This window comes from Balaenoptera borealis, assembly GCF_965194805.1.
Source record: "Balaenoptera borealis genome assembly, chromosome: 11".
In the NCBI taxonomy this organism is placed as follows: Eukaryota; Metazoa; Chordata; class Mammalia; order Artiodactyla; family Balaenopteridae; genus Balaenoptera; species Balaenoptera borealis.
Genome location: NC_138868.1, coordinates 45,672,063 through 45,689,241, shown reverse-complemented (window position 1 = coordinate 45,689,241; position 17,179 = coordinate 45,672,063). Strand labels below are relative to the sequence as shown.

The 17,179-nt window shown below is 42.2% G+C and overlaps 2 long non-coding RNA genes across 2 annotated transcripts in view; one reads left to right on the top strand and one right to left on the bottom strand.

The window, feature by feature from the left end:
• The window catches only part of LOC309605622, a 72,820-nt gene that overhangs the window by 33,940 nt on the left and 21,701 nt on the right, over positions 1-17,179 (bottom strand). Inside the window, exon 3 of the long non-coding RNA XR_014231444.1 lies at positions 7,871-7,923. This is a non-coding gene — a long non-coding RNA (uncharacterized lncRNA). The remainder of the gene's footprint in view (positions 1-7,870; positions 7,924-17,179) is intronic.
• Positions 1-17,179, top strand: part of LOC309605628 — an 80,921-nt gene that overhangs the window by 46,631 nt on the left and 17,111 nt on the right. The window lies entirely within an intron of this gene.

The window sequence follows — 17,179 nt, the reverse complement described above, 5'->3', positions numbered from 1 at the left end:
TAAATCCCCTACCCTTAAGTGTGGGATTGACTTTGTGATTTGTTTCTGATGAATAGAGATTGTGGCAGAAGTGACAGTGAGTGACTTCTGAGATTAGGACATAAAGACACTGTAACTTCCTCCTTGCTTTTTCTATTGAGTTACTCACTCTGGGGGAAGTCAGCAGCCATGTTGTGAGAGGACACTCAAGCAGCCCTATGAAGAGGTTCATGTGCTCAGGAACTGAGGCCTTCTGCCATCAACCAGCATTAAGTCACCAGATATGTGAGTGAGCCATCCTGGAAATGAGTTCTCTAGCCCCAGTCAAGCCTTCATATGACAGTGGCCCCAGCTGACATCTTGACTGCAACCTCATGAAAGAATCTGAGCCACAACCACCAAGCTGAGCCACTCCTAAATTCCTGACTTGCAGAAGCTGTGTGATAATAAATGTTTATTATTTTAAGGCAATAAGTTTTGGGATAATTTGTTATGTGGCAATAGATAATATTACACTTATATCTGAAGGCATGCTAACCAATGCACTGTGCTAGTTATAATTACTGAAGCCCAGGAGTGAATCTAAAACTGTTTATTTTACTGGGGCCACCATATTCATTTCATTCTAGGGTCCCAGGGAAGTGAGAAGATGACAGAGAATACACAACTGGGTCGTGTGTCTTGGTCATAAGTTCCCTTTGGCCAGCCTGTTGTGGATATCCACAGGGTCTTACACAGCTCCACAGTTGTGGAGGTCCAGCCTGGTGTGGGAGGAGCACATGGCCAGCACAGTGTGGGAGAGCAGAATTCCTAGGCACTGGAGAGGGGTATGGAAGTGGCTGGACAAGATGAACCTGAATGGGGTGTACAGCTGGGAATAACAGGTGATAAAAGAACATCTGAGCTTTTATCAGTGAGGGTAGATAATAGCAGAAGACCAGAATAGCACTTCCACTTCAATGCCCTGGTGCTCTATAATTCTGGGAAAAAAAGAAAGGAAACTCAGTGGAATGAGGCTTAAAAAGAAAATGAGTTATGGAAAAGTGAAGTCATATTTCTTGTGTGCTTGAGTTGTGACCTTCGATTCATAGCCACCACACTTGTAATACAATTTGCTTGTTGCTAGAATGCTTCTTCCTCCCCTGCCCCACAACATATGCACAGTGAAATGACTATGTCTCAGGGCTTCTTCCCCAAGGAGCTCCCCTCCCTTGTGGGTCCTAGAGACTCATGTGAGTTCCTCTGTAGCCTATATCCTCCTACTTCCAATGCTGTTCTACATTCCCACCCCCAAGCCTTCACAGCGGCTGTTTTACTGTAGTTCCTCACACATGAGCTAGCCTGTTTAGCCCATAAAAATCTGTCCTCCATGCTGACTTAACCCTTCCTGCCATCACTGGTGATGAGCTAGTTATTTTTGCATGGTTTCTGATGTTGCTACCTTTCCCCTTAACCTCATGCCATCTTGTTTCTCTGCTCAAATAATTGTTGAGCTAGGATGGGAGAAGTTTCCTTCCCCAAATATTATCATTATTTTTCTAATATGCTCTAAAAAGAATGACCTTATTCTTTATTTTATTTATTTTTTTAAATTGGGGTATAGTTGTTTTACAATGTTGTGTAAGTTTCTACTGCACAGCAAAATGAAGTGGAGTTCCCTGTACTATACAGCAGGTTCTCATTAGTTATCTATTTTATACATATTAGTGTATATATGTCAATCCCAGTCTCCCAATTCATCCCACCCCCCCATTCCCCCTTGGTGTCCATACGTTTGTTCTCTACATCTGTGTCTCTATTTCTGCCTTGCAAACCGGTTCATCTGTACCACTTTTCTAGATTCCACATATATGCATTAATATACCATATTTGTTTTTCTCTTTCTGACTTACTTCACTCTGTATGACAGTCTCTAGGTCCATCCACATCTCTACAAATGACCAATTTCATTCCTTTTTATGGCCGAGTAATATTCCATTGTATATATGTACCACTACTTCTTTATCCATTTGTCTGTCGATGGGCATTTAGGTTGCTTCCATGACCTGGCTATTGTAAATAGTGCTGCAATGAACATTGGGGTGCATGTGTCTTTTTGAATTATGGTTTTCTCTGGGTATATGCCCAGGAGTGCGGTTGCTGGGTCATATGGTAATTCTATTTTTAGTCTTTTAAGGAACCTCCAGACTGTTGTCCATAGTGGCTGTATCAATTTACATTCCTACCAACAGTGCAAGAGGGTTCCCTTTTCTCCACACTCTCTCCAGCATTTATTGTTTGTAGATTTTTTGATGATGCCCATTCTAACTGGTGTGAGGTGATACCTCATTGTAGTTTTGATTTGCATTTCTCTAATGATTAGTGATGTTGAGCATCATTTCATGTGCCTCTTGGCCATCTGTATGTCTTCTTTGGAGAAATGTCTATTTAGGTCTTCTGCCCATTTTTTGATTGGGTTGTTTGTTTTTTGATATTGAGCTGCATGAGCTGTTTATATATTCTGGAGATTAATCCTTTGTCCATTGATTCATTTGCAAACATTTTCTCCCATTTTAAGAGTTGTCTTTTCATCTTGTTTATGGTTTCCTTTGCTGTGAAAAAGATTTAAGTTTCATTAGGTCTCATTTGTTTATTTTTGTTTTTATTTTCATGACTCTAGGAGGTGGGTCAAAAAAGATCTTGCTGTGATTTATGTCAAAGAGTGCTCTTCCCATGTTTTCCTCTAAGAGTTTTATAGTGTCCGGTCTTACATTTAGGTCTTTAATCCATTTTGAGTTTATTTTTGTGTATGGTGTTAGGGAGTGTTCTAATTTCATTCTTTTACATGTAGCTGTCCAGTTTTCCCAGCACCACTTATTGAAGAGACTGTCTTTTCTCCATTGTATATCCTTGCCTCCTTTGTCATAGATCAGTTGACCATAGGTGCGTGGGTTTATCTCTAGGCTTTCTATCCTGTTCCATTGATCTATATTTCTGTTTTTGTGCCAGTACCATATTGTCTTGATTACTGTAGCTTTTTAGTATAGTCTGAAGCCAGGGAGTTTGATTCCTCCAGCTCTGTTTTTTTCCTCCAGATAGCTTTGGCTATTCGGGGTCTTTTGTGTCTCCATACAAATTTTAAGATTTTTTTGTTCTAGTTCTGTGAAAAATGCAACTGGTAATTTGATAGGGATTGCGTTGAATCTGTAGATTGCTTTGGGTAGTATAGTCATTTTCACAATCTTGATTCTTCCAATCCAAGAACATGGTATATCTCTCCATCTGTTTGTGTCATCTTTGATTTCTTTCATCAGTGTCTTATAGTTTTCTGAGTACAGGAAGAATGACCTTATTCTTATTTTATAAAATAACACAGCTAGCATTTCAACTTTTACTTTGCTCTTTCTTCAGTTTTAGGCTCAAGGGCTACTTCCTCCATGAAGCCTTTCCTCATGCAGGGCCAAACTCCCCATCACTTATTCCTATATCTGTGGTTTACATGCATTATATTGTACTAAGATGATCTGTTTCTGCATCGTTCCCTCTCTGAGAGCCTCTAGAGGCAGGCACTGAGTCTGATTTATTTCTGTATCCTCAGTTCCTAGTATAAAATAGGTGCTCAGTGAACATTTGATGACCTGAGATATTACAGACCATAGCTCTGTGATTCTGTTTAATATCTTTTGCAAATCTATAGCAATTTCTCAACACTTAGAACCTAGGAAGAAAGGCCAGTATTTTTCTGGAACTTTTGGCCTTCAAAGGGTTTTGGAACTAACAGGACTGGTTTAGGATGACTGGATCTGACCTTCCAATATTTAGAGACCAAGATTATTTTAAACATGTATGGAGGAGGATAACAATTTGCATTTTTCATTAATAACTGGGATGGAGTTTGCATCCATGTTCCATCTCACCCATTAGCTGAAAGATGTTGGTTCTTTAGTATAAGAAGGAAAGTTAGAAACTGGTCCAGCCTTCCAAGGGCTGACTAGGCGTGCCCTTCTGTTTCCACTTAAGTTCTGCTGCAGTCATTACTCAGTGATGGTTTTCTGCCTCTGCCAGGCCCAGACTCAGGGGGCTATTCTGAGAGTGTTCCCCTTCGCTCAGGTCTGAGCTGAGCTCCTGCACAATGGCCTGACTACACTCAAACTAGTTATGGAGCAGCTGGGGACATGCCACCCGGATATGTGCAGCATCAAGGGCTGCAGGCTGTGGCTTGGGTAGATGGCTTTGCTTAGGGCTGAGGTATTTCATAAGGGCTCCCTTTCTGCTCTTGGAGGCCTCTGGCTCTGAGATGTGATGACCCCAGAGATGCTCCCTGGGTCCTCATTCCTTCCCCTACTCCTCCAGCAATTAGACAGGACAGCTGATCATCTGTAAGAAGATGATCATGACATTCTTTCCTCTCCAGCCCCTTCTTCTGTTCCCTGAGCCCAGCCCTGCATTCCTAGGAGGTCCGGCAGTGATTCTGTCCTGAGAGTCAGGCCAGTATGGCCTCATGTCAGCCCGATTCCTTCTACCTGGGCTCCAGATCAGCCCAATGGCACCTACACCTTGCCTGCTGCAGTTCAGAAATGCTCTCCCTGGCCTAGTCTGAATTGTGGCTTTCGGTTCAGCAAGCCCCCCTTTCAACAGCTCCTCGCCTGCTTCACTAATAGGCACCAACCACTGACTGCAATCACCAATCTCGGGTCTCAGCTGTGGGACTCGATTCATCCTCTCCAAACACATGCCCTCCAAGGGGGGGCAGACACCATTGTAGTTGCTGAAGAGCCATTTCACATATGCTCACAGAACGTCCTCCAATTCCACATAGGAAATGGGCTCCATAAAACCTTTGTTCATTAAGTGTTCCAGGGACCACAACAAAAGGACTTAGAATTAACCAGAACTGATTAGAATTGGACCATCCAATTCTTTGATTAAAAAGTGCAGGGAAGCTGGTTGTCTGGGCAATCAGGGTGGCTCTAAAATGGGCAATGTTGTATTATAATTCGAATAAACTGCTTGACAAGGAATGAGCACTGTCTGTGCAGAGGGAAACCACAATGAGGGGGTGTTACCAGTCACCCATGCTCTCCTTGGCCCACCATTCTGGAAACCTATTGCAAATGAGGAGGAGGTACAGGGATGGCTGTTTGACAGTTCCTGCCACTTTAAGGTTTAATTGTGCAAGAGCCACTGGTTATTTCCTCCAGGAATTCATATGCCATATGGGCACTTGCTACCAGGTGAACTTAGTGCCTGAATTATGGTTACTGAATTAGATTTTTCTTGGATGTTTTAACTGAGAGAGAACACATGATCCAACGCAGTGGTACCCCACTTTTTTGCATGTCAGAATAACAAGGGGAGTTTAAAATTCCTATGACCGTGCTACACCCAGATCAATTAAATCAGCATCTCTCAGGGTGAAACCCTCTCTGGCATTAGTGTTTTTAAAAGCTTCCCAGGTGACTGAGAGCCACTGTCTAGTCACTTACACTTTTCCCATCAAAATCCTGTATTAAAATAATTGAATTGTTACTAAATATACATAAAATGATAATTCAGAATTAATAGTGAAATAAATATAACTACGTTAAGTACAACATAGAGATTCTCATGCTAGATTTCAATTGCTATCGATTATTGCTCTCTGTAATTCTGGTTTTCTTTATTCTCCTTTAAGGAAAAGCCCTGAACTTTCTCTCACTTATTCTTGGTGCTAAAAAGTCCTAGGCCATTTATGAGAAACGGATCAAGTGCTAAAAGCTGAGAGGAAAGTTCCATCTCTGGAGTAGAGGTCAAATTTGAAAACCACTCCCAGAATTTAAAGAAAATATGAGTTGAAAGAGATGGAAAAGCTGATAACAGATACGAAAACTCAAAGACTAAGAAGCGGGTCAGAAACTGTTAAGAAAATTACATGAAAAACAATTGAGTAATTTTTAAAAATGCTGAAATTAAAGATTAACCATCTTCGGATCATGCAGATCTTAGATGGTTTCACAGAGTTGAAGTCAGAAAAACTGATCAGCTTGAATCCACACCTAAGTGTTGGCATTCAAACTAGACATAGACTGGCCTGGTCATTAAAAACCTGCCTTGAACGACTAGAACTGGTCTCACCTATGTGAAGGGAAGCACATCCTGAATTTCCATGCCTGTTACTTTTTAAAAATTTAATTTTTATTTTAAAAAAGTAATATGACTATATAGTTTAAAATGGCAAAGAGTACTCTACAGATTTTAATAAAAAGCAGCTGTTTTATGCCTGTCCCCAGAAATCCATGCCTGATTTCTGCTTCCTAGAGACACATTTAACTCTGGTTATTTCTATAGGCATTTATATCCTTATTTATAAATAACAGGCTTATACTGTTATTTCTTACACTTCCAATTTTAGATGCTTCCTACTAACTTCCCATGATGGGAGATGAAGACATCTTCCAGTTCTCTTCCTCCTTTTCTCCTTCCTGCTCAAACTTCTCTCCATCATCCTCTCCAGAGAGTTACACCATAATTCTTAGTTAGATCAACATTCAATATTTACCTGCTTATGACCATTTAATTAAACCACAGATAGCCAATAGGTAACCTATGAATACATTTCCTTTCTTTCATGGCATTTTGTTTTTCTTGGAGTTAAAAACTGTCTTATTTTCTCAGTTTCCAGGGATATTTTGGTGAACATATTCCCCATTCCCCCCAAACTCTTCCACAGAGCTGTAAAACTCGTTGGAGTAAGTCAAGCAAGCACATGAGGGAATCTAGCAGTTCCCTTTCTTTCCCTTGGTACATCCCTCCCACAGCCCTCTGTCCTCTTGATGTGGTTTGGACTGGTTGTTCTCTAGCCTCAGGAACAGCTGAACTTTATTGAACCCCCCTTTCTCATTACCATGTTGGGTCCTTGTTTCTAGAACTCAGTATTTTCCTCTGTCTTGTTTTACTCTCGCTTTGCTGGAGTATATCCTCCAGTTTCTTTTTCAGAAAGGGTGCATGTAGCTAAATTCCTTGAGACCGTGTGTGTCTGAAAAGGTCTGAAGAAGAGCAAAGGTGGTGGGGGGAAGCTGAGCAGGGCCAGAGCACCAGGCCCGTGGAGGGCTGGAGGCCCAGAACCATCCCAAGGAGGCAGACAGGCAGTGAGAGATGGAACTGTGCTGAGGATCCAAGCCCCCGGCTCAGTGCCCCATTGGAATTCACTTACAAAACACAAGCTGAAAGATCCAATTATTAAGAATTTCAAAGTCAGAGCATTAAACCAGGCACACAGGGCCATGAGTGTGAAACCCCGTGTGACTCCACATGTAACACATCTATGAAGCCAGCCCTGGTGGGAGAAAAAAGATTGGCTTATGTATTATACCATGTTCTCCAACTGACCCTATCCATCCAGAAGAAAATGAAGAGAACTTTAATTCCTTCTACATATTAAAATAAATTTCAGATGGATTAAGCATTTAAATGTAAAGGATGGGCAAAATAATACAAGGGCAAAATTTAGGAAAACACACTTATAACTTGGTGGCCTGGGAGATCTTTAAACCAAGACAATAAACGCAGATGCTATAATGGAAAAGACAGTCACATTTACTTGACAAATGATAGACTGGGAAAAAGCTGTAGCATGTGAAACAGATAAAGGATTAATGTTTAAAATATGTAAACACCTCTACAAACTGATAAAGAAAAACATCCCGGTTGGAAAATAAACAAAGAATATGAATAGACAATTCGTCTAAGAGAAAAAATCCAGATACAACGTGAAAGATGTTAGGAAAGTGCAAATCAGAGGGACAATGAGATAATACCTCTCACACACCATACTGGGAAAAATTAAACAGAGGTAATAATTAGTAGAGGTTTTTGCTGCGGAAAGGGCACTCTCATATAACTGGTAGAAACGTGAATTGTTAAAAGCACTTACCAAGGGGAATACACATGCTCATGATGCAACAATTTCATTTCTGGGGATTCGTCCTGCAGAAATTAAGAGACCAAGAAATAAGGTTGTGTCCACAAATGTGTTTATTGCAATACTTTTTGTTGTGGCAATAAACAACAATAACAAAACAAAGCTACAATTAAGAATAACAAAAAGTAAACTAAATATCCATCAACATAAGGATTGTTGACCAAACTGTAATATATTCATAATTGAATCATTGTGTAGCCTAGAAAAAAATGAGTTCTATCTATACCAGTTGACACAGAGAGATTCAGTTAGGAGGGAAAAGCAGGATATAGAGAAGGGTATACAGTAAAATCACATTTTCTTTGTGTTTGCAAAATAATGCCTAATCCCCCAAATTGTGTGTGTGTGTATAATTTCATGAATGTGTGATAGTAGAGAAAAGTGTGAAGACACACATCAGTTTTTGATCCTTGATTTTGCTGGGAGTTGAGAAGGAGGAAGGTAAATGGGAGGATAGGATGGAGGTTGTTTTGGTGAGAAGAGGTGAGTCTGAACTCTGAATGGAATGCGGATGATTGCACAATGGAGAAACCTTTAGTGAAAGCTTATTCATTTGAGCTGGGCTTTGGCTGTTGCTTTCATTTCTGACACTTGGGTTCCAGGGTCAATAACAGTCATAGTAAAATTTAATTTCAAGGACGTAGTAGTCCCAGAAGCAAATAAGCTGAAAAACTTAGGATACCTTTAGAGGAATCTGCCTAATGTTAGATTTCTTCTCTAAAACAATAAATTTGAGAAGTCAGTGGTACAATGCCTACAGAAATAGAGAACTCTTACCTAATGCTATAAACTGAATGTCTGTGTGTCCCCCACCCCCAATTCATATATTGAGACCTAATGCCCAAAGTGATGGCATCTGGAGGTGGGGCCTCTGGAAGGTAATTAGGTCATGAGTGTGGAGCCCTCAGGAATGAGATTAATGCCCTTAGAAGGCGATTCCAGAAAGTCCCCTCCTGCCCTCCACCATGTGAGGTTGTATGAACCAGGAAGTGAACCCTCACCAGACATGGTATCTTGGACTTCCCAGCCTACAGAACTGTGAGAAATAAAATTTCCGTTGTTTATAAGCCACCCAGTCTATGGTATTTTGTTATAGCAGCCCGAATGAACTAAGACACCTAGCCATGTTGTCATCAATCCATGACAACATTCTCTGATCTCCAAAGGCTAAGAAAAGGTACCACCCAAGCACTCTTTCTATAAAATGACTCAAATATTTTTTCCAAATTACATGAAAATGAATCAAAACAAAAATGCAAGATGGGAAATTTGGGATTGGAAAGAAGCAGCAGCAAGCACAAAAACCGGTTAAAGAAACACAAAGTTAATCATAACCTCTAACCGCTAATGAGAGAAGGTTTGATACAGATATTTGTAAATAATTGCTACCATGGCGACAAAATGGAATGTAAAATCCTACAACTTTAAATATTTATTTACCTATTTATTTGTAACAGCATTTTCAGGTGGTAAAAGAAAATAAGCTCACTGTAATTAATTTTAAAATGCAGAAAAAATTATAAAGAGTATTTATATCCCATCATCCAGAGGGAATGCTGTTAATGCTGTTTTTGTGAGTTTTTCTTTCTCTGTGTGTCTCTCTGTGTTTAAAAAATGGAATTTTATTACTTATGCAGTATAATATTCTATTTGATTCACTTTATAATATGTTATGAATATTTGCTCAGTTCATTAAATATTCTTTGAAAAGTTGATTTTAAGGGACTTTATAATATTTTATTGTAAGGAGTACCATAAGTTATTTAACCGTTTCTCATTGGGCAACATTTAGGTTGTTTCTAGTTTTCAGGTATATTTAAGAAAAATTCTGGTACAAACTGCTTTATTAATTATAATTATTCTTAACTGAATAGCTAATAATTTTCTTTACATAGATTCTGAGAAGTGGATTTACTGGGTCAAGAGATATAAACTATTTTTAAGTCTCTTGATGCCTGTTGCCAAATAATTTTCCGGGAAGTTAGTTCCAATTTATCCTCCCACTAGCAGTGCATGACAATGCTCATCTCCGTGTACCCTTCAGTGTTGGAGTAAGAAATGAAAGTTTTGCCAATTTGATAGGTAAAAGGTACCATTTCTTTAAAAGTTCTGTATAATCTTTCTTTTAAAATCAATATTGTAGATAATTTGGAAAACACTGAAAAACATGGGGAAGAAAATAAGTATATTACTCTTGAAAATACAGAGCACTTTCACACATTTTTCATTGAGTCCTCCAAACAACTTCATGAAGTACAGCCTTTAGTGTTGCCCCCACCTTGCAGTTATTCCCAATGCAGATCAGAGAGGTTAAGGGAGTTGCCTACATCACACAGCTAGTGAGAGGTGGGCTGGGCACTACATCAGGTCCTTTTTAACACTTAATCTCATGCTTTCCCCACTATACTAGTTGCCCCTGGAGGGGCTAGAGATGAGAGGTGAAGTGTACCTAATATATTCCTGATAACTCAGAGCAGGGAATGCATTGTTAGGTCCCAGGAGACTTAGTGGGGAGTCTGGAAGCCGTGAGAAGAAAACCCGGAACCAGAAGCCAGGAGCCCTGGGTCCCAGTCCCAGCTTGCCCGTGGATTTGATCTGTGACATGGAAGTCACGCCTCCTTTCTAAATCTCAGTTTCACAATTTTATAAATAAGGGTTTTCATTGGATGGTCTCACAGGCTGTGACTCTAGGAGGCAAAGCCTGTGTTCTAAAGAGGTTGGCTGGAGAGATGGGCATGGATGCCAGGGTGCAGTTGGCTGCTGAGTCTTTGATATTTGGCCCGGCTTGATCCACATCTGCTTTGGAACCCTAGCGGCAGGGTCTTCATCCTGCCTTCAGCAGGGAGAGGCTGCTTCCTGGACCACATTCAGGGGAACCAGGCACTGGGAACAACAGAGCAAACGTCCCCTCTATTGGTGACCCTTAGCAGAGGTCGGGGAGGGTCATCTTCAGGCTATGCAGGGACCCTGGCAGCCCTGCTAACTGTTCCACTCTGGGATCCTCTCAACTTTGCTTCCAAAATGAAAATTTGGAAGGACATGGGTTAGATCACAAGAGATTGGCCCTGGTGGGAGCATAAGCTACCTCTGGATTCACAAAACTCTTCTGATTTATAACAGAAGACCCAATGGGGAGGTGAAGCTTGGGCCTTTCAAAGATGCCTAGTTGGGAAGATCCTTGTAATCTGTAGGAGGTAGCCTCTCTCACTTCCCAGATCACTTTGGCAATGAATCTGTTGTTACCCCCACTTGTGGCTTTTTCCTCTGCTTCCTCCAAATACATAGCTTAGATCCTCTGGCCTCCTTTAAAACTCTGGTTTCTTGACTCCAGGTGCTGGCAGGCCCTGGCTCTGGTCCTGCATCCTCTTCATACCGTAGACAAGCTCTCTCTTCTTGGTTTGGACATTCCTTCTCCCTCTCCCGCTAGACTCTCTGCTTAGGACAGATCTATTGGGTTAGAGAAACAACCTGAGAATGGCACACTGGGAACACCCCCTTCTACCTCTGCTTTATGGTTCACACCAGGTCTTGAGAATCTGGATTTCATTTTAGTTTTCCCCTTGTGTTCATAACTTTAATTTTAGGAAAAAGTTTGTGATCTATATCCACATAGCATAGTCTTGGTAATGAAATGACCACTTAGGATGGTCTTAGATATTACATTTGGGGTTTTGCTTAGACCTGGCTATATACAAAGACAAAGCATGGCAGCTGTTAGGGGTTGGTATGTTTCTACGATGTATAAAGTTAGGGATCCAGGAATTCCCATATCCTAGCACTTGAAATTCCTAAGGGAACCTGTATTCTGCAAATATTCATTCATCAAACAAATATTTATTGAACACCTGTTACATGTCAAACACTGTGTTGGCATACAGTAGTGAAAAAAAAAGACAAAAATTCTTGCTCTCACGGAGCTTATGTCATGGTGGGAGCGGGGATAGGACACAAGGGGTGGGGGGCAGCTAGGGGACCAGGCAGGAGGGTGAGGGGCACAGTTTGTATAACCCCAGGGGCAGACTGTCTGCATTTCACAATCACATAAGATAACCAGACTGGCTGGCCCTGCTGCAGTCATTTGGAAAGATGACCATTGTTTTTTCATCTTAGGTTATTCATAATCATAGCAGCCAACACTGAATGCATACTGTATGCCAGGCACTGTGCATTATCACTCCCATTTTACAGATGAAGAAACTGAGGCACGGCATGGTTAAGTAATAGTCCCAATGTCACACAGCTGGAATGTCCATCTGACTCTAAAGATGTGCTCTGGAACACTGCTGATGACTGCCTCCGCCCATCTCTGAATGGGAGTGCTCAGCCCTGGAGGAAGGCCACTGGGCCTACACAGGAGAATGGAGGCAAAGCAGTGGGGATGGCAGGGAACTGGCTTACATATCATTCCGCGTCTTATTCAACTTACTCGTTTCTGCACCAAGGCCACCAATAAAACTGTTTATAAAACAGTTAGAAAGCACTGAGCTGATCTCCCTGTGCTATGCAGCTGCTTCCCACTAGCTATCGATTTTACATTTGGTAGTGTATATATGTCAATGCCACTCTCTCACTTCATCCCAGCTTACCCTTCCCCCTCCCCGTGTCCTCAAGTCCATTCTCTACGTCTGTGTCTTTATTCCTGTCCTGCCTCTAGGTTCTTCAGAATCGTTTTTTTTTTTTAGACTCCATATATATGTGTTAGCATATGGTATTTGTTTTTCTCTTTCTGACTTACTTCACTCTGTATGACAGACTCTAGGTCCATCCACCTCACTACAAGTAACCTAAAGAGGTGGGATAGGGAGGGTGGGAGGAAGACGCAAGAGGGAGGAGATATGGGGATATATGTATATGTATAGCTGATTCACTTTGTTATAAAGCAGAAACTAACACATCATTGTAAAGCAACTATACTCCAATAAAGATGTTAAAAAAAAAAAAAAGCAGTTAGAAGAACTCTCTTACAGAAGCTGCTGGTGACAGCAGCCGGTTGCTAGGTGTTGCTAGGGCAGCTTAGCTGGGAGTCTGGTAGTGAAGTAATTAAGCAGGGTATTTAAATTACCTCAGCTGATTCTCCCCAGAATAGGCAGTTGCCTGCATGAAGGGAGGTGACTAAGTTCCATCTTTCCTCCCAAAGACAAAACAGACAGGAAACCTTTTGAAGATGTGTAGGAACACGTTGTGGTCCGGGTGGTGAGCTCCTCTTCATCTCCCCCAGACTAGCTGGGCTGGCCAGGTGAGACAGGGGTGTTCAAAGGTGCGTGTGGGCAGATACTAGCAAGGGCAGAGCATGATGGGGGCCTAGGGATAGGCTGGGAGTAAGGGCAAGAGGCAGAAGCCAGGACCAGAGCTGATAGAAACCAGAGAAGAATGGGCAAAATAGCAGGGGAAAACCCCCCAAACTAGCCACCCACATCAGGTATGAGGAATCACCAGAATTTACAATGAGATGGAATGAAGTTACTGAACAGGGCTAGGAAGGGATTCTAAGCTGTGATATCAACCCTTCCACTTCTTGTCTTAACAGAAACATTTACTGAGCAAAGTGTCAGGCCCTGTATTAAGAGGTTGCATAGATTTAATATAATTGTATTGAAGGTATGCAGTATTATGCTCCCATTTTACAGAGGAGGAACCCAAGGATTACTCTTCTTGTCCAAGGTCAATCAGTTAACACTGGATTCTGGAATCAAACCCATTTCTCTCTAGCTCCAAAACAGAGACCTTTAATCACCCTGCTAGTTTGTAGTCACTCTACTTATGGGAATCTCCATGTCCAGCTTGCTTTAAAAGCACTGAGCTACCTCTGACACTGCCTGTCCTGTCCAGGCTTGGCTCAGGACCTGCCATGGGCTGGGGTCTGCAGGTGTGAACACCAGTGTGGCCAGCTGCAGGTTTCTGCAGGAAGACCAGTGTACAAGGAGTTAGGAAGGGGCCAAGAGCATGCATACTGTTGGTGAAAGAGGCTGCAGAACATGGTGAGTTCTGTGAGAGATGAGACAGTGCTTGGAGGATGCACAGAGGAAGGAGGGAGTGAGTAATGAGTGGCCCGAGGCATGCCCTCTTTCCTTAGATCTCTGTTTTTCATTCTCCAGCAAGCTGTGTAGTTCCCAGAGATTTGGCTAGCTTGTTGAAGACCTGAGCAAGCTTCTGATGCCCTCACACTCACTTTGCAGTGGCTTTGGAGTCTTGCTGTGGAGGCTGCAGTCATTCTGGCCTTGAATATTTGAGAAAATATATGAGAAAAAAATTTTCCCATAAATATGGTGATGAGAGTCAAGAGAAGTCACAATGTGTATTAGTTCGCTTTTGCTGCCTGGTAGGTCACCACATCCTACCCCATTCTCTCATGCACCCCATTAATACGGCAAATCTCATACAGTTTCTGAGAGTCAGGAATTTAGGACAAGTTTAGCTGGGTGGTTCTGGCTCAGGATCTCTCATGAAGCTACAGTCACGATGTCAGCTAGGGCTGTGGTCTCATCTGAAAGCTTGTCTGGGGTTGGGGATCCACTTCCAGGATGGTTTATTCACGTGGGTGTTGGCAAGAGGCCTCAGTTTCTCTCTATAGGACTGCATGAGTCTTATATAGGACTGCCTCTCGTAATGACAACTGGTTTTCCCCAGCGTGAGTGTTTGGAGAGAGGGAGAGGGCAATGCACTTTTTGACCTAGTCTCAGAAGTTCCATACCATCACTTCTGCCATATTTTATTTGTTGGAAGTGAATCACTAAGTCTAAGGGGAGGAGAAATAATCTACACCTCTTGAGTGGAGGAGTATCAAAAAATCTGGGACATATTTTGGAGACCACCACACTGTGCAAACAGAAACTTGGGTGAAAAAAATTACATGGCCAAATGCAGAGATGGGGAGTGGGCAAAGATCCTCCAGAGATGGCTGCCGGTGCTAGGCAACACACCTGTGCTCTGCACACAGGGGAGAGAGGGCTTGTGTGCTAGTCTCTGATGACTGCTACCATCCAGATGACAATGATACATTCCATTTTCTCTTTGTCTGAAGAGAAATCTCATTCTGTGCAAGCCAAGCTGTTTATGGATCTTTCTAGCTATTCACCCATTCATATGGGACCCAGGGCATGATAACAGCTATTCAAACTGTGGAATGTTAATTAGATGGAAAAATGTACACACCAGCTATCTCCATTTCAACTGAGAAATCTGGCTGAGGTACATAATTTGCTTCAATGTCATCTGTGTCAGGATTTTGAAAGGGTGGCAATATATCACTGTGTTAGACAAAACGCGTGGGATAAAAGGAGAAGGAGCTATTCATGGCAACATGGGTTTCAGGATATTAGTAAGTGCAAATATTTGCTTCTCTATGGAAGCATTAAAGCTCCCTTCTTATTTCTTGGTTCTCATGCCCTAAGTTATTTGCTTTCTACTACTGACATTGAAGTAGAATATTAGATCATCTTTTGGCTCTGAAATGTAGCTTGTGCACTTGCACAACGGGCAAGTGCAACAAACAGTCTCAGTGCTGACTAGTCCCCCCTCTGTCTTGACTGTGATTCGGGGAGTCTGTAATGAAAGGAGTGACTGATAGCCAAGTGTGATATTAAATAGGCTGCAGAGGCAGAGCTCCGAATCATCTTCACTTTGAACTTATCTCTCTCCCTTCCTCCTTTCCTCTCTTCCTCCATGCTACATACAGTAGCTACACTGATGAGGAGATAGGTGCCTGGTGACTCTTCCTCACACGAGGAGTCATTGGTCTTGCCTCCGTGAACCTTGATCCTAAGGCAGTCTCAGTCACATCTTGGCAAATAGCTCAGACACCTCTCCTGTGGAAGAGGACATCGCCAAGAAAGTCACAACTGCCTCCCAAGTAGAGGAGGTGATACAGGCTCCCTGTGGAGGGGACAGGAGAGCTGTCCAGAATTTCTGCGGACTTACAGTGAGCAGAGCATGCTCAGGAAGGGCATATTTCATAGGACCAAACCGTACTCCACGCAGATTCCTCTCTACTCATCAGGGAGGGTGTAGAACTTCAACGACATCCCTTTTCTAGGTCACAAATTTTCCACAAAAGGGAGAACAGACACCTCTTTCCACATCCTACCCCATTCTCTCATGCACCCCATTAATATGGCAAATATGAGTTTATCTTGGGGGCAAGAACTAGTTTGGAAGGAAACTGACCCTTGGGTGGTGAGATGTCTCATTTTAGACACACCAGAGGAGCATCCACTGCAGCTCAGAGGGGCCGACCTGCCTCTGTTTCTTCTACCCCCTTGGCAACACAGGACCAGAAACAACTCTCTCCCTCCCAGGGGAGTCGGTGGCCTCTGTGTAAACTTGGCAAAAGAGGGAGTCACAAGCCCACACTACTTCCCTCTAATTTCTAAAGCCAGATCATCAGAGGTAATGGATGTGAAACTACTTTCACACAGTGGGATCTTGATCAATATTTGTTGAATAAATGAATGAATAAACTCTAAGGTGGTGCAAAAGTACAGCAGTCTGATTATAGCTATTTATTTCATTGTCAAAGCATGAAAGGGTTTGGGTTCTTTCAGAAATCACCCTCCTGTTCTCTTCAGTTTCCACTCCAAAGCCAGGGAGGTCGTCTCAGAGGAGGTGGCATTTGAACTGGGTGTTGAGCGGATCATTCATACTTTAGGTCAAGTGAATTCAAATTCACATGTTCTGTGTATGAGCAGGTGCTGGGTTAGGGTAGGAAGTTACTGCAGTATAGGGGTTTAAATAGAGGGTTCCAGACAACATCTGGATGTGAATCCTGGATCCTCAATTACTGACTGTAAGTTGCGTGGATAGTATAATCCTCACCTTCCCAATTTATATAACGAATTTAATAGTAGTACCTTTCTCAGGAGCTGTTGAGAGGATTAATTAAATGTAAGTGTGCATACAAGTAATCAAGGTATCACAGCATAGTAGGTATACACATTGGCTTGGCACACAGACTGTGCCAGAAGCCCTGGATTTGAGTCCTAGCTCTGCTACTAGAACGTGTGTGAATGTGGGTAAGTTACTTAAGTTTTCTATGCCTCAGTTTACTCCTCTGTACACTGGTGATAATATATTGTGGGGATTGATGTAACATGTATAAATAACTTAACACAGCGCCTGGGACACAGATAACAGTCCCACTTGTTAAGAGGAGTATAAAACATTAAGAGCGGGCTTCCCTGGTGGCGCAGTGGTTGAGAATCTGCCTGCCAATGCAGGGGACACGGGTTCAAGCCCTGGTCTGGGAAGATCCCACATGTCCAACTA